The 19806-nt window shown below is 40.0% G+C and overlaps 1 pseudogene; it reads left to right on the top strand.

Moving 5' to 3' along the window:
* The first annotated feature begins 7943 nt into the window (after positions 1 to 7943).
* LOC121631588 lies at positions 7944 to 18746 on the top strand (annotated as a pseudogene).
* The last annotated feature ends 1060 nt before the right edge of the window (positions 18747 to 19806 follow it).

Here is a 19806-nt window from a genome sequence, read left to right as displayed (position 1 = left end):
TTTAATTAAAACAGTCTAGTCCTTTTACTAAAATTGTATTTTTAGAGTTATAAGTGAGGCCAATTTGCAAATGTGTTTTCTAATGAAATTTGAGCTCTGGGAAAAAAATTCTCTTTTTCTGCTCCCTCTGCAGATACACTCACATATACATACTCATACAAATGACCACACCCCTCACATTTCCTTTCAGTTTCATATTCACTGTCCAACGATTCTTCCATACTACTTGTCCACTGAGCCATGCTGAGGTAGCAGACAGTCATTCCTCGGTGTGGAGCCTTCCTGCCTGTTGTTGCTCTTCTGACTGGCTGCCCGGTCGTGAAGGGCCTGTTGACTGAAGAAAGAATTTGCTTCCTCTTCTCTGTTGCCATTCAGCTCTGTCTGATTTAGCCTGACTGTTTTCTTGGCTAGTCTTGCTTAGCAGCAGGCTCGTGTGAACTCCATTTTGGAACCATTACCCGTGTTGGTGTTGGCACTAATTGTCCGCGCTCTTTCTCTGAGTCTGGCAGCCTTTCTGAGATTTGGGGTTTGAAAGTGAGTACGTTGGCCTTGCCTCTCTCAGCACCACTGTCTCTTTTTCACTCTTTTTCCCTTTTTCTTACTGTTTCTGTTTGTTTATAGTTCTCCCTCTCCTGCTCACACTCTTTTTCACCTCTCACGTGTTAGAAAAATAAAGGGCTTGCAGTTGTGACAGATTTCCCGGGACACAATAACCTCCTGATTGGAGGTTGTTTGGGCTGTGTTGGGCGCGTAGCGGCATGGACTCAGTCAGAAATTCGCCTGCATAAAGATGCAATCTCCACCCTGAGCATCTCTGCTGAGCTGAAACACCACATTAACCCAGGGTGTGAATGTTGACCATGCAGGTATTTACAGTGTGGCTCACCAAGCCTCAACTTGGCTCTGAGAAACATAAACAGACAACCAGGTGAAGTTTGTAAAAACCTTTTGAAATATACTATATTTCTGCACAAATAATGTACACAATAATTTGAAGATAATCCATTTTTAACCGATGAGATAATATTATTACACGGGGACGCTTTACAGCACATTTGTAAAAGTGCACCATGGTGCAAATAACAAAAGGAATTGTTGATGCTCATCAGATTGGAACAGTCTTAACTAAGTTTGGCCTCTGCCAGTCCGCAGTCAGACTGTGTACAAACAGAGCAAGTTTAAGACCATTGTTACCCTCCACTGAAGTGGTTTAACAACAAAACACTACAAGACAGGGGCACTGTTTATGCAATTAAATATATGGCACACATTGGGGGAATTTGAATGTTTTCTAACATCAGGAGAACATTGATTTGTATGTCTATGCCATTGGGACAAAGCCACTGGGAAGAAAAAGGAAAATATGGCAGTTCCAAAAAAGAGATTCATTCCATCTGTGGATGGTGGTGGTAGTATCATGGCTAGGTTTGTTTTTCTGAATTTGGGCCAGGGCTGGCTGCCATTAGTCATTTCTCCACCGCTGTTTCACATTTAGAAGATTTTAATAAGAAAAGGTGAAAGGTAACAGTAAAACACTTTTTTTTTTGGCTGATGACTCAATGCAAATTATGGGAAATGGAAACAGTTTAGCAAATCCCGTCTGACCTGGCAAAGGTTAAAATGATGTGATTCACCAGTCGTTTCCAGTCTAATCCAGCAAAGAATAAACACACATGACCGACTGGCTTCTTTCTGGGTATAACAAAATATCAAAGAGATGAAAGTAAGAGCTCTCTCCTCCTCTCATGGATGTCCAGTGCATTTTTTCCTTTTTTCTCCCTCTCTCTCTCTTTTTTTATTTTATTTATTTTTTAATTATTTTTTAATTAATCTTTGGGATTTGTTTTCAATTAGGAAAACAATTTCTTCAACAGAATTACAACCAGCGATGACCCTCAGGTGACAATTATCTTCAAACTAGTCCATAGAAAAGAGTCTGATTCACTTTATATTTTTGTGACATTTAAGAGATTACTTCAGATTTTCTTCTTTAGTACATGAAAATATGTCTGCTGTAGATGCAATGATGAATTCTCAATTATACCAGCGAATTAAAGAAAAACACCAGGCTCTCTGCCAGTGAACCAAATCTTTTAATCCAGCTAGACAATAATCCTCAGTGAGTTGTTATAAGATGTCATAAGTTATTCTACCTAAGATGAATGAGTTTAATGTTTTGGAAGGACCAAGTCAAAGCCTGAATGTAATCCACTAAAAAATGTTGTGGTAAGACAATGAGTGAGCAAGTAACTGAGGAGGAATTGGCTAAATTGATTTCTTTCATGCCAATGTGGAGGACCAATCAACAGTGACCCTAAATGTTTGATTTGCAGTTATTTCAGCTGGAGAGGATTCCATTAGATACTTCAGAAAGCAGTTCAGATACTCTTGTCATTGAGATGTTGGATCATTTCCTCTCATAAATGATACGTTTGTCTTCGGTACATTTGGGATTTTTTTTGTTTAGGACTATATAGAAAATTCTAGTGTTTGTAAAGTTTAAATCACTGATGCATCTGGTGTTAGATAAATAATAAAACAATTTGCTCTCATTCAGCATTTTTCTCTCAAGTATGCCTGTATTTATATTACTATGTACTCAAATTCAAAGTAATCGAAAGAATCATTAGATACGACTGATAGAAAAGAAACTTGCACACTACATTTTAACATAACAAGCATAGCGCCCTTTCCTTTGAAACTTTAAACAGGATTTTTTGACAAACAAAACCACTTGAATAGTGTTGAATAGTAAATATACAGTATAAGTCTTTAGGTGTGCATAGAAGGTGAGAAAATCTGGAGTGGAACATAAACACTTGCTCATTGCTAATAACTGCATTTCTCTGCACTTGCTTTTTAAAAAGGATATTTATTCCTGGTCTATTACCATTAAATCAAATAATTAAAGCATTCTTTATCTTTTCAAGTTTTGTAAATAGGTGTTTACATGCATACCAGTTCAATATTGTAGTAGAAGCTGAAGTCTATAAACGTGCAGAACAAAAGCAATTAGGCCCTGCACTTTTGATTGAGACACATAATACATTGTGGTCTGCAGTGAATATGCCCATTATCCTACTTCAGCCATATCCATTTACTGTTGAATTTAGTGTAATTTTGTTGTCTTCAGATGGCCTCAAGCAAGTTAATTATGGCATTCATAGTCTGTCTACTGGATTAAGTTTCCAAAAAGAGACACTGACGGTTCCAGAGGACCACCCTCATCCTCTCTCTCTGTTGATCTGTCTTTCCCAGTGTGGTCATATTGCATGCAGACTCCCACTCTGAGTGTGAATATATGTACAGTATCAATACAGGGACATGCTGGAACCTGTGCAAAGCATTCATTTCACAAACATACAGGTCAGGCTAAGCTACTGAGTTCAGGTTCGTATGTTTTTGTGGTTCTTTCTGTCCCTTAAATAAACCCCATCCAAAAACCACCTGCATGTCATACTCTGTTAAATTCAGTTTCCCCCATTCCTCCTGTTCTTCTTGCACTTATCCTTTATGCACCATTCTACCACACAATTTACAATACACACAGCTTTGTTCCAGGGCTTCAGCAGCTGCCTAATAGTAAACAGGTAAAGCATCAGAATGCACAGCAGCTAAAATATGCATGTTAGCTCAACAAACGTGCTAATACAAGCAGCTATTGTTTGGAGTTTTTATACAATCTCCAGCTTGTCTGGAATGAAGTCCAAGACCATAAAGCACATTATAATCTTAATTTACTGCAAATCGTTCCCTACCAATTTAATGTCTATTAATGGCTTTAATGCAATGTTTATTGTTTTCAAATGTGATTTCTTCCCTTTGCTCAAATTGCACGTGTATTTAAATGGGCACACCATAACAAAATCTTTTTATAGCTCTCTAATGTCTCATGTGGGAAGAAATGAAAACAACAGATTTTTTCATTTTTCATTGTAAGACGTGTATTTGAGTGTTTGTGTGTGTGTGTAGGTGTGTGTGTGTGTGTGTGTGTGTGGGGAGAAAATGCCACCCATGCAGCTCCTTTCCGCTGCCGTGTGATTAATGGATAGGCTTTTTTGCTGAGAGATTCTGATTATGAGATGTTTTGACAAAGATCTGATTAGCCAAGCCAAAGGCCTATTTTATTACACACAAAACATTCCACTTACTGGTCCTGTGTTCCACTGAGTGTCCCTCATTAAGTGCTGAGTGTGGCTGGATGTGCTGTCTGTGCACCACTCTCCCTGTTTTACATTTATCAGATACTCCCACACTTCACTGTGGTGTGGTGTTTGTGTTGCTGTTTAGCTACTTTATAACTGAGTCTTTTTTTTAAGAAAGATGAATGGTTTAGGTCCCATTATCATAAAATAAATGTGAAGTGTTAACTTGAACTTCAATTTGTTGTTCTCAGAGTGTTTTCACAACTGTGGCTCCAAGCTGATCTATTGTACTCCTTGAAACAGCAGTGAAACAGCTTAGCAGTTATGATTTATCTTAGAATGACGTGAATGTAATTCAATTGTCCTCGCCCATGAAGAAAAAACACACTTGAAGGATGCTGTTGTTATTGTGGGCCACCAGGCTGCATGGCCAGGGTGGGGATATCATTATTTTTGGGCGTTTGTCCCCTGTGGTAAATTTTCCAGAAGCACCCCTCCTATAATGAAGAAAGCAAAATGCTCCTCATCATCCCTTTTCTCTGTCATGTTTTTAACTTTTTTTTCTCCATCCCTCTTTAATGGGTGTGCTGTGGATGTTCACTGCCTCTCGTCTCCTTGTCTGTGATGCTTGTTGTGGGCTGTCAGTGGGCCCATTTAAAAGTGCTTCCCCGGCAGCGGTCGAGCCACAGAACAAACGTGTCTGACACTGAGCTGCTCGGCAGGCTTGCGGGGCATCAGCAGCATCTGCTTCTAATTGGGGGAAAATTTGTGGCACATGGAGTCTGCATGTCGGAGGCTGATGTGGTGGTGTAACACCTCCCCATTTTCCCTTATTGTTGTGGTACCAATGATGAGGCACTGCAGGCTCAAAGACATGTATTCCAACTCTCTCTGTTCCACAACACTGATGGATAATGTTTTATGACACACACATACATGTCTGGTTTGTATTGGCACATTGCATTCCCTAACCCCCCTTTCCCTAACACACTGGTTCTCAAACTAGGGGGCAGGCCCCCCTGGGGGGGCACAGCAACATGGCGGGCATGGGGGAAGGGAGATGTTTAATCCTCCAAAGAGGGGGACACGGCAGAAAAAGTTTGAGAACCACTGCCCTAACGTTAACCATCACATATGAATGCCTGACCCTTACTCTTACCCAGACTAAGCAGAATCATTATCCTCATGCTTACAGGAAGTCTCCATAAGTAACATTTTTGTCCCCATCATGTAGGAAAACCAAGTACAAACTCTCCACCTTCCCTGTAATCTCTGTCTGTGTGTGTTTTTTACAAAACTGGATGGAATTGGATAAGTTAGCAAGCAGAAAAAAAAGAAAAATCTGCTAAAATGAACACAGATTAGTAGTGGGGGTCCAGTCCATCCTGAGAATTTGAAAGATGGCAGTAGCAGCTTATGTTGCAGCTCTTGGCTCATGGATATATGGCAAACTTTGTCCTGTTCCATCATGACAATTCAGTCTGCAGTTGTACCGGTTTGGACCATGACATGTTAAACTTTAAATGCATGTGGTATATAATAACCTGATAATGAATAATCACAATCAATGTGGGTCTTTTACTTTTATTTCTTTGCAAGGAAGTGTTGAAATCAAAGTGTGTGTGTATATCTCTCGATCTCTCTATCTGTCTGTCTGTCTGTCTGTCTGTCTGTCTATCTATCTATATATATATTTATAAAACGGGTGTTTCTCATCCTTAATTGTGATTGGCTGAGCAGCGTTCCATGCCGTGATAAATTGAGTGTAACCCACACATATATAGCTTTGTTTCGGTGTTAGTTAAAAAATATTCCTTATTTAAATTGACATCATACATTATTCTATCCTACTATTCTATTCTACAGTCATTTAGCAGATGCTTTTATCCAAAGTGACGTACATTTGAGAGTAAGAACAACACAAGCAAGAATTCAAACGATGGGATGTCATCATTAAGTTGCAGTCAGACTGCTGTGAGTTCAGTTGAACCCAGGTGCTGTTATGTAGTGCAAGAGGCAGTGCATAACTTTTATTTATTTATTTTTTTTGTAGTTTTTGTAAGTCATTTTGTTTAAATACAAACATTACGATTTCATAAATCAATATCAACCTATGGTATAATTGCACAATTTCATCACACAATATCGTCTTGGGTATAAGTGCACACAGCTTATTCAGTACTTGGTTGAGCCAAAGAGCTGGACAAATCTTTCTAACTCATTCTGTTGAGTAGAAGAGTTAAGCTAAGTGTGGAAATGCTCCTTAAACAACTGAGTCTTTAGCTTGCTTTGAAAAGTGGATAAGGACTCCGCGGATTGGACGGAGTTTGGTAGATTGTTCCACCACCGGGGGACAACAGAGGAGAAGAGTCTAGCTACTGATTTTGCGCCACGTTGTGGTGGGAGCACTAGGTGTTTTTCGCTGGCAGAGCGTAACTGTCGAGAGGGAGTGTAGCTCTGGATTAAGGAGTGAAGGTAGACAGGAGCCATTTGGGTTATTGTTTTGTAAGCCAGAAGCAGAGCTTTGAATCTGATGCATGCTGCAACTGGAAGCCAGTGAAGAGCAATTAGCAGCGGAGTGACATGAGCTCTTTTGGGCTGGTTGAAGACCAGACGTGCTGCTGCGTTCTGGATCATCTGCAGAGGTTTAACTGAGCATGCAGGCAGGTCAGCCAGTAAGGAGTTGCAGGAGTCAATGCGTGAAATGACTAGAGCCTGAACCAGGAGCTGGGCCGTGTGTTCAGTCAGGTAGGGTCTGATCCTCCTGATGTTGTAGAGAGCAAATCGGCAAGATCGAGTAACCGAGGCAACATTGTCCTTAAAGGTCAGCTGGTTGTCTACCATGACACCAAGATTCCTGGTAGAAGACGTAGGCACAAGCGTGATAGAGCTGCACGCTTATCGGTAGCGGTAAGGAAGTATTGACTGGAAAGACAATAAGCTCAGTCTTGGACAGATTTAGCTGAAGGTGGCGATCCTTCATCCATGCGGAGATATCAGCAAGGCATGCTGATATTCGCATTGAGACGGTTGTGTCGTCAGGTGGGAAAGAAAGGAAAGCTAATGACTGCACCGAGTGAGGAAGTGTATAGTGAAAAGAGAAGAGGGTCAAGCACCGAGCCCCGAGGCACACCTGTTGTCAGCCCATGTGGTCTGGACACGCCCCCTCCCCAAGATACTTTGAATGATCTTCCTGTGAGGTAGGACATAAACCACGAGAGGACAGATCCTGAGATGCCAAGCTCCAAGAGTGTGGAGAACAGTATATGATGGTTGACCGTGTCAAAGGCAGCAGACAGGTCCAGCAGAATAAGGACTGAGGATTGACCAGTGGATCTGGCAAGCCGTAGGGAATCAGTAACTGACGGGAGCAGTTTCATTAGAGTGGCCTTGCCTATAGCCAGATTGATATGGATCAATCAGGTTGTTATCTTGGAGGAACTGTGAGACCTGACTGAAGACGGCACACTCTAGTAGTTTAAACATGAATGGAAGCAGTGAGACCGGTCGGTAGTTTTCAACCTGGGCTGGGTTGAGTGTGGGTTTCTTCAGCAGCGGGGTAACCCGAGCTTGCTTGAAGGCAGTGGGAAAGACACCGGATTTAAGAAAGGAGTTGATAATATGGGTTACTGCAGTTTTGATTGTAGGTAAAATTATTTTTCATCTTATCAAATACTTACTGCTTTTCATCTCATCATCAAGGAGCCAGTTTGAGACTATTTTAACATTGTGGGATGGTTCATTATCCTGCTAGAAATTATCATCAGAAGATAGTACACTGGTCATAAAGAGATAGACATGGTCAGCAACAGTACTCAGGTAGGCCGTGGTGTTTAAACCCAAGAGAATACTCCTCACACCATAACAAAACCATCAACAGCCTAAACCCTTGATACAAGGTAGGATGGATCCATACTGTCATATTTACACAAAATGTTGACCCTACCATCTAAATGTGGCAGTTAAAATCAAGACTTATCAGTCCAGAAAATCTAAACAAGATGAGAGCAGTGGCACTCAGCATGGTCTTTTGCTGCTGTAGCCCATCAGCTTCAAGGGATGGCAGCGTTGTGTGTTTTGATTTAATTCTGCATACCTTGGTTGTAGGTTATCAGAGTTACTGTTGCCTTTCTATCCTCTCCAACCAGTTTGCATATCTCCTCAGACCTCTGACGTCAACAAGGCATTTTGATTCAGAAATCTGCTGCTCACTTTGGGGGGCAAACTGTGCCCTCACTTAAATGGTGATGTGATCACAGAGGGACCCTGTAAATTTGTATGTCTGAATGGGCGTCTGTTTCGAACACTGGTGAGAGGTGAATGTATCTAGATGTTGGTAGTGATGGACAAATTGAATGAAGTGGAGGTGTGTATGGTTGTGGCTGTCTGGGGCTTCATGCCATCAGGACCGCTTGGGCTCCCTCAGAGGTTGGTGGGGGTTGGAGCATGGTGGCTTGATGGGATTAGGTGTATGGATTGGGACTGAGTGAATTGAATGTAGAGGAATAGTGGCACGGATGTGGATGGGAAGATGGGAAGCAAGGGTTGGCTGGGGGGTGTGAACATTGGGGGTTGGTGTTGGGGATACGGGTTTGGAGATGTGGCACGGGTTGGGGGATAGAGGATGGGTTGGACTGGGGTGTGAATTTCAGAGGGATAGGTGAGGGGGAGTTATTTTTCATTTTCATTTTCCTTTTATTTATTTGATAGGGACAGCGCATATTAAGAAACAAAGATAAAAATCAGTGTAAAAAGGCCAAAAAGGCTAATTTTCACACCTAGTCTCTGGCCAGATCTTACCTGGTAACCAATAAAACATTATAAAAACACACTATGAACACACACATGCACAGAATTACTAAAATGGTACATAATCAGTACCAAACCCACAAGAAACACATACCATAGTTTCTTGCAACATCAGTTCGGCAGCATTGTGATCCAGGCTGGGAGCACTGGGGCAGGCGCTGGCACCTTGTGGGTGACTGTCTGGACTGGCCCTGCCCTCCCAGGTGTTGGGTCTTGCCTTCCCCGGGGTGGTGGGTGGCCCTCGGGGTCGCAGGACACTGGATCTGTCCCTGGCTCATGGACGAGGGGCTGGTGCCTGGCGGGGTTAATAATCAGCTGCCCCGGGTCCCCTGGGGCCGTGCTCCCTGGCAGTTTTTCGTCTCACAGGTGCCCCTCGGTTTGGTCCAGCGGTTATTTTAGAATAATAATAAAGAATAACATTTAACACATATAGACATGCAGACATTGATTTTGGACAGTAAACAACAGAAAATGTTACACAATGTCCCTTTAGTGAGATGTTTTTCAAGGTGCTGCTGTGTCTCATTGTTTACCAATTTGTGCACAGTGAGACTGAGAAAGGCAAAAGCTGCTGCTGATACACTTACCTCACTTTTGCTGAACAGTTTTGGTACAGTAAATAAAAACAAAATAAATGCAATATACTAATTATAATTATTTAGTTATTTTAAGAAGTTTAAATATTCAACAAAAATTGTGTATCATGTCAGTTTTGTTTTGTCACTGTTAAGGCACTCAAATGGTTGCATATTTCCAACAATAAAATAAGTAGAAAATTATATAATGGATGCAGAGCAGCAGTACATGTGAACTTTAAACTATCAGTGTACTTCTAAAGAGCTCTCTGTAGCTCTGAGGTCTATTCACAGACGGGGATTCATGGCTAATTTTGTAGAAAAACATTCACTTCAGTGGCAGCTGTAGTTTGAACTCAGGCAATGTAGTGATTTCTGTTGCACAGCTGTGAGTTCTGCCAAAAAATTTTGGGAGAAACTTGTACTTGAGAGCTTTGGTTCCACATCCCATTCATCAATCTTTGTCCCATGTGTTCTCTATGTGATTTCTTCCATTGAACTTGTCATTGGTACTGTTACAGTTCTGTGAGAATACATGGATGATTATGCACTGAAATCCAAGCAGTTTTAACAAAGATTTGCACAACCTATTAGTTTTACACAGGGATGGCTTTCTGATTTTATTGTTCTATTTTATTGTAAATATGAATAAAGCGGGCAATTTTATGTAGCCACAGAATTTACTTTACCACTCAATTAAAGGATAGATAGCATCTTTCGTCAATTACATGTAATTCAAAAGTTAGCTGAAAGCAGTAAATAGAGCATACTGTCCTTCCCTTTCCTCCAAAATAAATAAAATGACTTGCTGATGCCTGATGAAGTATTTTTAACTTGTTACCTATATTTAAAATATCTTTTCAAAGCAGCATCTGCATATGTGGATATGCACACTGTCATTCTCATTCTGGCTAGTCCTGATCTGATGATAATGAGTTTTAAACTACATTCTGAATTCACTTTTATCAGTGTGATGTTAAGTACAATATCAGGCCACTGTTGCCTGTCATGCTGGCTTTTGTATGCTTAACACTGGCATTGACCTGAGATGCTAGAACAAACAGAGCTGGTTATTGCAGCTTTGAAACCTCCACCCCCCCAGCATATTCTCAACACAGTCTGTTCTTTTGAAGTGCCATTAGAAGGATTTTTCCTCTGGCTCTTTGGCTGGGCTTTACTCTATCCCTGTAAAAGACTGTGGTTTCCCTGCACGCTGCTGCTGGGGCCGACGGGTCGTTGGCTTATTGGGTGACACTCCCCAGAGCAGTGTGAGGCCTTTCATATGGCACATAGGCCGACTCTGCTGCAGTCAGCCATATATCAATCAGTGAAATGAGAGAGAAAATTGGGATGGAATGGATGTTTTGTTTTTGTTTTTTTTTTACACTGGGAACCTTCTGACCACTTTGTGAAAGGCTTACTGTATATTGTGTCACTCAGTGCTGAGCTTGTGCTGGAGTGAAATACTGTATATACAATCCATGGCCTAAGGCTTTCTAATTCCTCAGGTTTCGCCACTTGGGATACACATTCACATTTCCAGCTTTACACTTCTGGATATATTTCTCTGGTTGGATGTGATTCGAGCTCATGATGGAAGCTTCTTTTTTATTTTTTTATTTTTATAGCTATTAGGATCCTGCCCTTATAATTAATAAGTGGTAGCAATATGTAAACTTTTTAACCTCCCCATGCAGAAGAACATTTTTAAGTGTGTAAGAATAATCACAGTCACACTTTGTTTTTGATTTACTGCCTTACATGAGCTGCTTCATGACAGATTAGATGAGTATATATGTAGTTAATGTAATTGAAACAATCTGTCAGTAGCAAGGTTAGTTAACACATTTTTTCCTTGAATAATTTTGTAGCTTACAGGCTTGTAATCAGGGACAAGAAGACAGAGCTATGTTGCCAAATGCTGTATAACGGGGCTCTGATAAAATTTCTAAAAGGCTTCTGACTTTGAGACCCTTCTTTTTTGGAGGATTTTTTAAATTGATCCTGTCTGTCTCTTCTGTCTGCCCCGTCTGCAGTGAAAACCTTTTTAATTTGTTGTGTTTCTCCCTCTGTAGAGCTGTATGGTTTCTATTCGCTCACTGACTCCAACCTCAAACCCTGGTTGTTAGAGGGGAACCTTTCTCCCTCCCTGTCTTGGTGAGTGATGCAATCATTTGATTATTTTATTTGTTGTTTCAGGAGAATCTTACTGAAGACTTTCCAGTTACCTTGTCATCTCAATTAAAAACATGAAAATTCACAAAAAGTAAATATCCTTTGGTTTATAAAAACTTAACTGTGGAAAATCTTAACTTCTGCAGGAGTGTTTAGTCATTTAAATATCTTCTTGTCCCAGATGAAACAAGTGTATTTATGTGTATTTATGATGATGAAGATAATTTATTGAAGACAGAAAAACTACTTGTTTAAAGTGATCCTCAACTGAATGTAACGATAAAGGCCAACATGAAAGCAGATATGTTTTTACTTGTGAGAAAGTGCATGTTGAAACAATGACTGAATACAACTTTTGTTTTATTCCTCAATTTTTCATAATTGTTTGAACATTCAGAGCTTTAAAATAAATACATCCCGACCATTAGGAGCTTTACACTTTGACCTTAAAATAATATTTAACTTGAGGCACAGATCTGAGATCCTTCATTGCAGTGTGAAAAGTATGTTGAATTGGATGAAAATAACATGCAAAAGTGTTATTATTATGTTTTTTTCCCCTTCAAACATTGCTGCTGGTTCTGAGCTGAGTCATATATTGTTTTCCTGCATTCCACAAATTGAATTTACACAAACTGCTGAACATAGCTGTATGCCTTCAAACTTGGTATCTTTGTTGAGAGAAAAAACCACAGCCTTCATTAATTAAAATTAGATTACTTGCGGATAAAATTGTCAAAACAGGCTTTAGTTTTTTTTTTGTTTCTTTTTCTTTTGTAGTTATTCAGCCCAAGCCCAAGGTAGAGATTAGCCCTGTACTGTATATATAGCAGTGTTTGGAAGAGATGAATGTATCTCTGTTATGTCTTCTCCCTTCTTAATTACTGATTTAGTCAGAAAAAGAGCTGATATGGTAAACCAAGTGTCTCAAACCTGTTACATAAATAAGTTCAGAGGAAGATCCAAGTAAAAAAAAAATATATACAGTATATATATATGTAATATGAAAACATTGGAAAAAAGAGACTAAAAATCTTGTTTGTTTGATGTAGAGTAATCCTTTGCACTGTCTTTATTACTATTGTCATTATACACCCAGTGATGATTATAGCCCAATGATGAACCAAGTGGCACTGAGCCATTATGCCTATCTGTGGTCTCACCCTAATGATATTAGTGGAATGCCTATTTCATGCATGCGTGCATGAGTGTGTGTGCATATTTTTGTGCATCTTAGCATGGGCCACGTTGTGGCTTGAAACCCTCCCCTCCGGCTCATTAAATGAAAGAGTAGAATCATAAATTGCCAGTTATCTTTGGACTGAAATGTTCCTACGGGTCTGGGGAAAATGAGCAGTGGCATGTAAAACACAGCACATCTATTATGTACCAAACAAACTAAGTCGCTGTTGGCTGATAACACTTGGGCTGCATCCCAGACCTGTAAATAATGACAGCATTCCATTAGCATTTACTTTCCACGTGCATGTAGCTGTCAGCTCCGTGTCACCCATGTTTGTAATAATTGCTGTGTTCAGGCAAGAGTGTGGCAAGGGCCTGATTTTTACCTGATGGCTTGGATGAGGGTGAGCAAACAGCCTCAAGCTCAAAGCTGTCAATAGTATTCTGTGACCAATACTTAGCCTTGGCAGAGTGCAGGAATTGATAAACAGAGAATTATTGAGATTCTGTACAATTTCATGAAGTCATGTAAAAATTCACCTCTCTTAAACTGGTTAGCTTGGCTTAGCTGTTGTATCTCTGTGCCCCCATATCATGTTAAAGAGTTGATGCAATATGTGAATGTCATGCAAAACAGTATAATATATCCAAGATGTATTAAGATCCCCTGTCAAGAAATCTTTGCTCCAACAGAGTCATCCTGGACAAGCACCCGACAGGCCAAAAACGCAGGAAAAGGACATGAATGTGCTCCCAAACATCCACACAAACCACTGCACTCATTCACCCCCTTCATTGTCAAACACGTTTCTTCATTCCCTTGTTGCTTACAGTACATTCCTGCCACTGCTGTTGAGCCCTCTCGTGGCCTCATGGAAAATTCACTGTAATGCAAAACAACTGCTAATGTAATTACTGTGTTTGAGTGACATCAGTTTGTAAGAGTTACACTCTGTACTTTATTGTTTTATCAGTTCTAATCAAATGACTAATGTTCTCTCTGAGCCTTGTTGGCTTTATGATGCCACAACAGCTAATGCACTTGGCTCCCCCACTTGACTACTGCACCAAGTTTTGACACAGTGGTGCTCGAGGAAGATTACTAAACCAGACAGATTTCTGCTCCACCTTAAAATGTGTTAAGGAGCTTGTTTATATCAACAGTAAGTGTTTCATTGTAGGGTGTTGAAGTGGTTTATGTTGCTTCCTTTGTAAAGGCTAAACAACAATACTAATGCAACGTCTTCATCCAGAAATGTTTTTACTGCACACAGCAGCTTGCTTAGATTTGTTCTGACTCATATATATTTATCTTCTTTTGCCTTGCCCCAGTGCAATTCCCTGATGGCTTTTACATTACTTGAGAGAAACTACTTACTGCTTTTTGTTGATTTGATTGTGTAGCTTTGCAATTTTTCAGTCTGACAGACAGATGGCCTTTATTGATTTCTAATGCTTAATTCTAATAGAAACGTCATTACATAAGTAAATTGGCCACTATAAGCAAGTGCCTCGGATACTGCACTGCACCACTTCACCCTACAAGTCAGAAACTTTGCTGCCCTATACTAGGGATGTAACAGAGGCTGTGAAAGAACACAGAGCCTAAAGAGAACCTGTCTTTTCCTTTTACCCTGATGAGGGACAACAGTTAAGACTTTTGTTGTGGGATTAGGGCTTGTCACTCTTTGGCTGCCTATGTGCACCCCCAGCTGCGTCAGGCAAATTAAATATAATCCCCCTGCTATTTAAATGACAAATTTTGCATGTGATCCTGTGGGGTTGTGCCCCGCTTTCTGGCCCAAGTTCCAAACTGCATGCCAAAGTTGTCAGTCAGAGAGGCAACCAGAAATGCCAAGGCATTGCAAAAATGCTCTATTTCTGTCACAGGGAAAAGAAAGAAGAGGGCGGTTCTGGTTACCACTGATGTAGTTTGCATATTTTTCATTTATAAATGAGGATGAAATTATTAAATGCAATTGAATTATTAACTAAAAGTTAATATGTGTCTGTAAAAGTTAACTTCTGTCACAAGAATTTGAAGCCCTCAAAACATAACTTAGTTCATTCTGATCATGATGGACCCAGTGTGTTTGAACAGCCAGACCTGGTATTAATGTTGTTTTTTTTTTCTTTCTTTTTTTATCCTTTAGCTACAGAAATCCTTATAAACCAGTAATGATAAGATAGGGTGAGGATGAGAAATGATCTTTCCACTTAAGATACAGTACATGGGTGCTTTATGGGTGATCTAAAAAGAACAAACAGATCTTGTAGCCATATGTATTTGTCTGTAATATTACTCATTACCACAACTGGCCCCAGTTAAGATTGACATGAATTCATGGAGTCATCTTAGAGCCTGACCATATAGCTCCTCTTGGTTAAAACTAGAAAAACTTCTAGCATAACAAAGTAACTGGGAATTTGTTGTTGGAAGAAATTTGTAAAATTTAATGTGTTATGTTCCAAATATGATTCCACATCAATTTTATTTTGAAATACTCCTCTGTGGAGAGGAAGTCCGCTTTTGTTCCAACTGTTTATATTCCTATACAGTGATTTGTTTCTTGATTAGCAGGGATGTCAGGAATTTTGTTGTGTTTTTAACAGAATACTATTGAGTGGTTTGGGAAAATATTGCCTCATTTAATAGCAACTGCTTCCATAGTAGATTTATCCCAGAGGCCTTAACACATTATCCACAAATAAGGAGGCCATGGCTTGTTGGGGCCCCTGCCTTTTATGATTCTTATATTTTTCCTAATATCTCTTTCTTCTTTCAGTAGTCTTTCATCGAAGTCTTGTACTTCTTTCTGAAGTACAAGACTTCGATGAACCTTATGCTGGGAAACAGACTTTTCCATGGAAGGTAAGCATTTCCATTGTGGTTGGGAGTGGGGCTAAATCTCTCCAGCAGTTTGTGGAAATGCCTGGATTCTAACGCTGTGTTTGTTTGAGCTTTCGAATGGATAGGTAAGGGGAACAGATGAAGCACAATCAACTTTTCCAGCATGCACCCAATGCCTGTGTGGCATTGTGGTGTTGATTTGGTAGCAAGAGGGGAAAGATGGTTAAAAATGAAGTAGACCTTTCTTTTAACCACATTTCTGTTATTATAATACATATACATTTGGATTATTTGGTCTACAGGTCTACAGGCTTTCAGTTTTTAACCACAGTTTTGACTGTTGCACCATATTGACCAGAACTTTTGTGCCCCAACTAAGCCTTTTCAACATTTTTCCATATTTTTTAGGTAACAAGATTAGGGTATTGCTTTTGCTTTATTGCTGTTATTTATTTATTTCTTTTCTTGGCTTTGGACCATTGAGCTTCTGGACAAGCCACTCCACCTCGATAATTTATTTCAGAACTGGCTTGCAAATTACAAGCATTTCCCTGCTTTGTAATTGTTGGTGATATGCATATAAATCATGATTGCCGCTGTTATTACCACTGTGTTGACTCATCTGGCTCTGTCTCTTAGGAATGTGAATGGGAATGTGCAGCTGCAGGTGGACACAGTCCATAGCTGTCACGCTGTTCAGTACGAGAGGAAGCTGCTTTCTCTAGAGGCAAAACAGACAAGCCAACGCCACCTGACTCATTTCTCTGTTGCAAGGACTAAAAAAATCAGGTAAACCTAATATTTTCAGCCTCAGCTCAGAAAACTGTGGCTGCATCTGTTAGGACTACAGCAGATGTTAATGCACTTTTGGTTCCAGTAAATAACTCCCTGGTGTCATTATAAGGTTGGCCAAATATGACTGAATGAGTTCATTTCTTTGCAGAAACAATAAAAAGCCTTTTTTGAGTGTGTTTTTATGCTAAATAACAGTGATGCAACTCACATTTGTCTTTCCTTGCACTGCTGCATACCTCAGGGAAGCAATCCAAGAGCTCCCTGAATGAAAACGGCAGTCAGGAGGCATAGGGGAGTACTCAGGAGGCAAGAGAGGAGGTGAAAAACTTCTGGGGCTAGTCTCACACAAGGCTTTGCTAACAGAGCAAAGAAAACAAGTGGCTACACCACTGAAGCACGCCACAATGAGGCTCTGTCCAACTCAGAGGAAATCCATGCTCAATGCCAGGCCCAAAGTGAACCTGCTCAACATCCTTCAGCAGGGGTGGGACCTCAGGTCAGTCTGTGTTCTGGGCTGCTACTCATATTGGCTGCTTGCATCTTCCTCCCCTACTGTATCTCCATCTACCTCACATTTGTGTCCTCACTATTTAATAAGAATAATTATAATAATAAGTTGCTAGAGAGGATGTGAAGAACTTCAAGTGATGATTATGTCAGTGTTTTATATTTTCTGCCTGTGGCACTACTTTAAAACCAGGGATAAAATAAGCAATTCAGATTGAGCTGCAAGTTCTGACACTTTACTGCTGCTTCCGGTTTCAGCAAATGTCATTGCTCTATTGATTTTATTAATGTCTTTGAGACAAAATATCACATGACCCTTTTTTTAAACACAGATTGCCAGTTAAATTGGCTTAATATAAATGTAATGTTTGAAGTCAGTTACCACATACACTGTAAATGCAAACTTTTGCCTGACTAAAGATTAAATAATACATTAAACTTAATTCATGTTAGTTTTCCAAATGTACTTGTTTACATTGAGTTTTCTCTACTTTTTACCCTCATCCTTGTATAATCAAGTACAATGTACTTAGTTTTTTGGGTGTGTACGACACCTGTATACCCTGTGCGAGTCCTGTCTGGTAAAAGCGCACGTCCCAGTGGAAGACGAACAAGAAGAAGATGACGCAACACGATTCAAAGTCATGCTAACGGTTGTGTACGCAGCTCCATTGGTCTAACGGAAGGTTGGCTTTAACATTGATTTTGGTAAGTTTAAGGCTTTTTTTTTAAGAATCTTGTCAACGTAATTTAACTTTTGGAGCGAGAGCTTTTAAAGAAACCAACAACTCAGACTTTCTGAGCGTGTTTACATAGCAGACTTAAAAAGTTAGCAGCAGCTCAACATTAGCGCATCCGAGTTAAGTGTTTTGGCTAGGTCTAAACGGCCTTTCTGTGCAGCAGTTAGCTATATATATATATATATGTATATATATATACATATATATATATATATATATGTGGTAACTATATATGTAGAAATTCCTCAGCTCACGCTGGGACTGTTCACAAAGTCAGGAAATTATAGTTCAGTATATTGTTGCTTTTGTTTGACAAGTTTTTTTTAAGCCTTTTTGTTCCAACTACAATTCTCCGACTGCACTCACTGCAAGTTATCTTGGGCCATGATAACAAATCATCAGTTTGATACTGATGGACAGCAAGATATAATGTGTCAACAGCTTCTTTCCTGAGATGATACATCTGTTTTTGTTTGTTTTTTCTGATCGTATGACAGCACATGGATCAAGTCCAACTGCTTGTTCTCTGTTGTGGCAGATTCTAAATCAAAATAACCTTCACATGTCTGTTTATTTACTTATTGTTGCAGTTTTCATTTAATTTTGAACTGTATTGCACAAAAACCCCAAACAGAAGCAACAACTGAAACAGTAAGAAAGCAAACAAAACATTGTGGCGACAGCTCATAAACAGATGAAGCTCTGACTCCTCAAGGATCTCAGCTGAGACATGTCTAACAAACTAACAGGAAATAAATAAAAATACAAGTCTACCTACTCCATGTAAATACATAACTCAGTCATCATCAGTGTGCGAGCCCAGACACACCAGAAGGGGTAGCCCACTCTTATTCTATGTTGCCTCTCAGTCAGCCAGGGACTGACTCATAAGATGCTGTCTAACTCTTCATTTACCCCTTCAGTTTTTCCCCTTTCCTCTGTCTAACAGCAGTCCTGCTGCCTATGAGCATCCCAACCACAAGAACAGAAAAAAAAATCTTTAATGCATTTGGTATTTGGAATCTGTTTCCTTACAGACAAACAGGAGTCAAAGCAGTTATTGAGCCACACCAGCACATCACAAGCTCCACAACTATAATCCCAATTCCCAAAAAGTTGGGACATTGTGCAAAATGTAAATATAAACAGAATGCATTGATTTGGAAATCTCACAAATCCATGCTTTATTAACAAACAATACAGTATATGAGATGCCAAAACTGAGACATTTGACCATTTCATGGAAAATATCAGCTTATTTTGAATTTGATGGCAGCAGTACATCGTAAATCGAGCGACTAAAGACTTGGAAAGTAACAAATTAAAAAGAAATAGAAGAGCATTTAATAAGGTATATTGGCAACAAGTCAGTAAAATGACTGGATATGGAAGGAGCATTTCAGAGAGGCAAAGCCTCTCATATGTAAAGGTGGGCAGTGTCACGGTTTCGGGCTGGGGTTGGGATTTCCCAGCCACCTCTGAAGGCATCTTTCCTCTGGCTCTGATTGTTTTGAACTAATTTCTAATGCTCTCCACCTGTGTTGCTCCCTAGTTAAGCAGCAGTCTCACTGCTGCCAGATCTTCAGAGAATTCTCCTGAACATTTCCAGCCCTTTCGGCCTACTGACCTGTTTTCTCCCTTCCTGGAGTTTTGTACCTGCGTGCTTCAGTCTGGTAACTCTAGCTCTCATTTTGTGGCCCTCATGGGTTTTGAACTTTGGATTGTTTTTACGGACTGGATTTGGATTCTGGACCAAGCTTATTATTTTCTTATGGAATGGATTGAAGGAAACACCAAACCTTCTGAAGATCCCTGTCTGGATCAGAGTAACCAAGCTCTGTTAACCCTTTAACTTGATGCTCATGATCTTTGGGTCTGCAGAGCCTCTCAGATGTAAAGATGGGCTCTATGGGAAATCACTGCATGGACTTGAGAATACTTCAAGAAGTGAAGACAGTTCACTGCAATCCACAAAATCCAAGTCTATCATACAAACAGGAAGCCATGTGAATACCATCCAGAAACAC

The sequence above is a fragment of the Melanotaenia boesemani genome, chromosome 20, assembly GCF_017639745.1.
Source record: "Melanotaenia boesemani isolate fMelBoe1 chromosome 20, fMelBoe1.pri, whole genome shotgun sequence".
In the NCBI taxonomy this organism is placed as follows: Eukaryota; Metazoa; Chordata; class Actinopteri; order Atheriniformes; family Melanotaeniidae; genus Melanotaenia; species Melanotaenia boesemani.
This window is presented reverse-complemented; position numbering and strand designations above follow the sequence as displayed.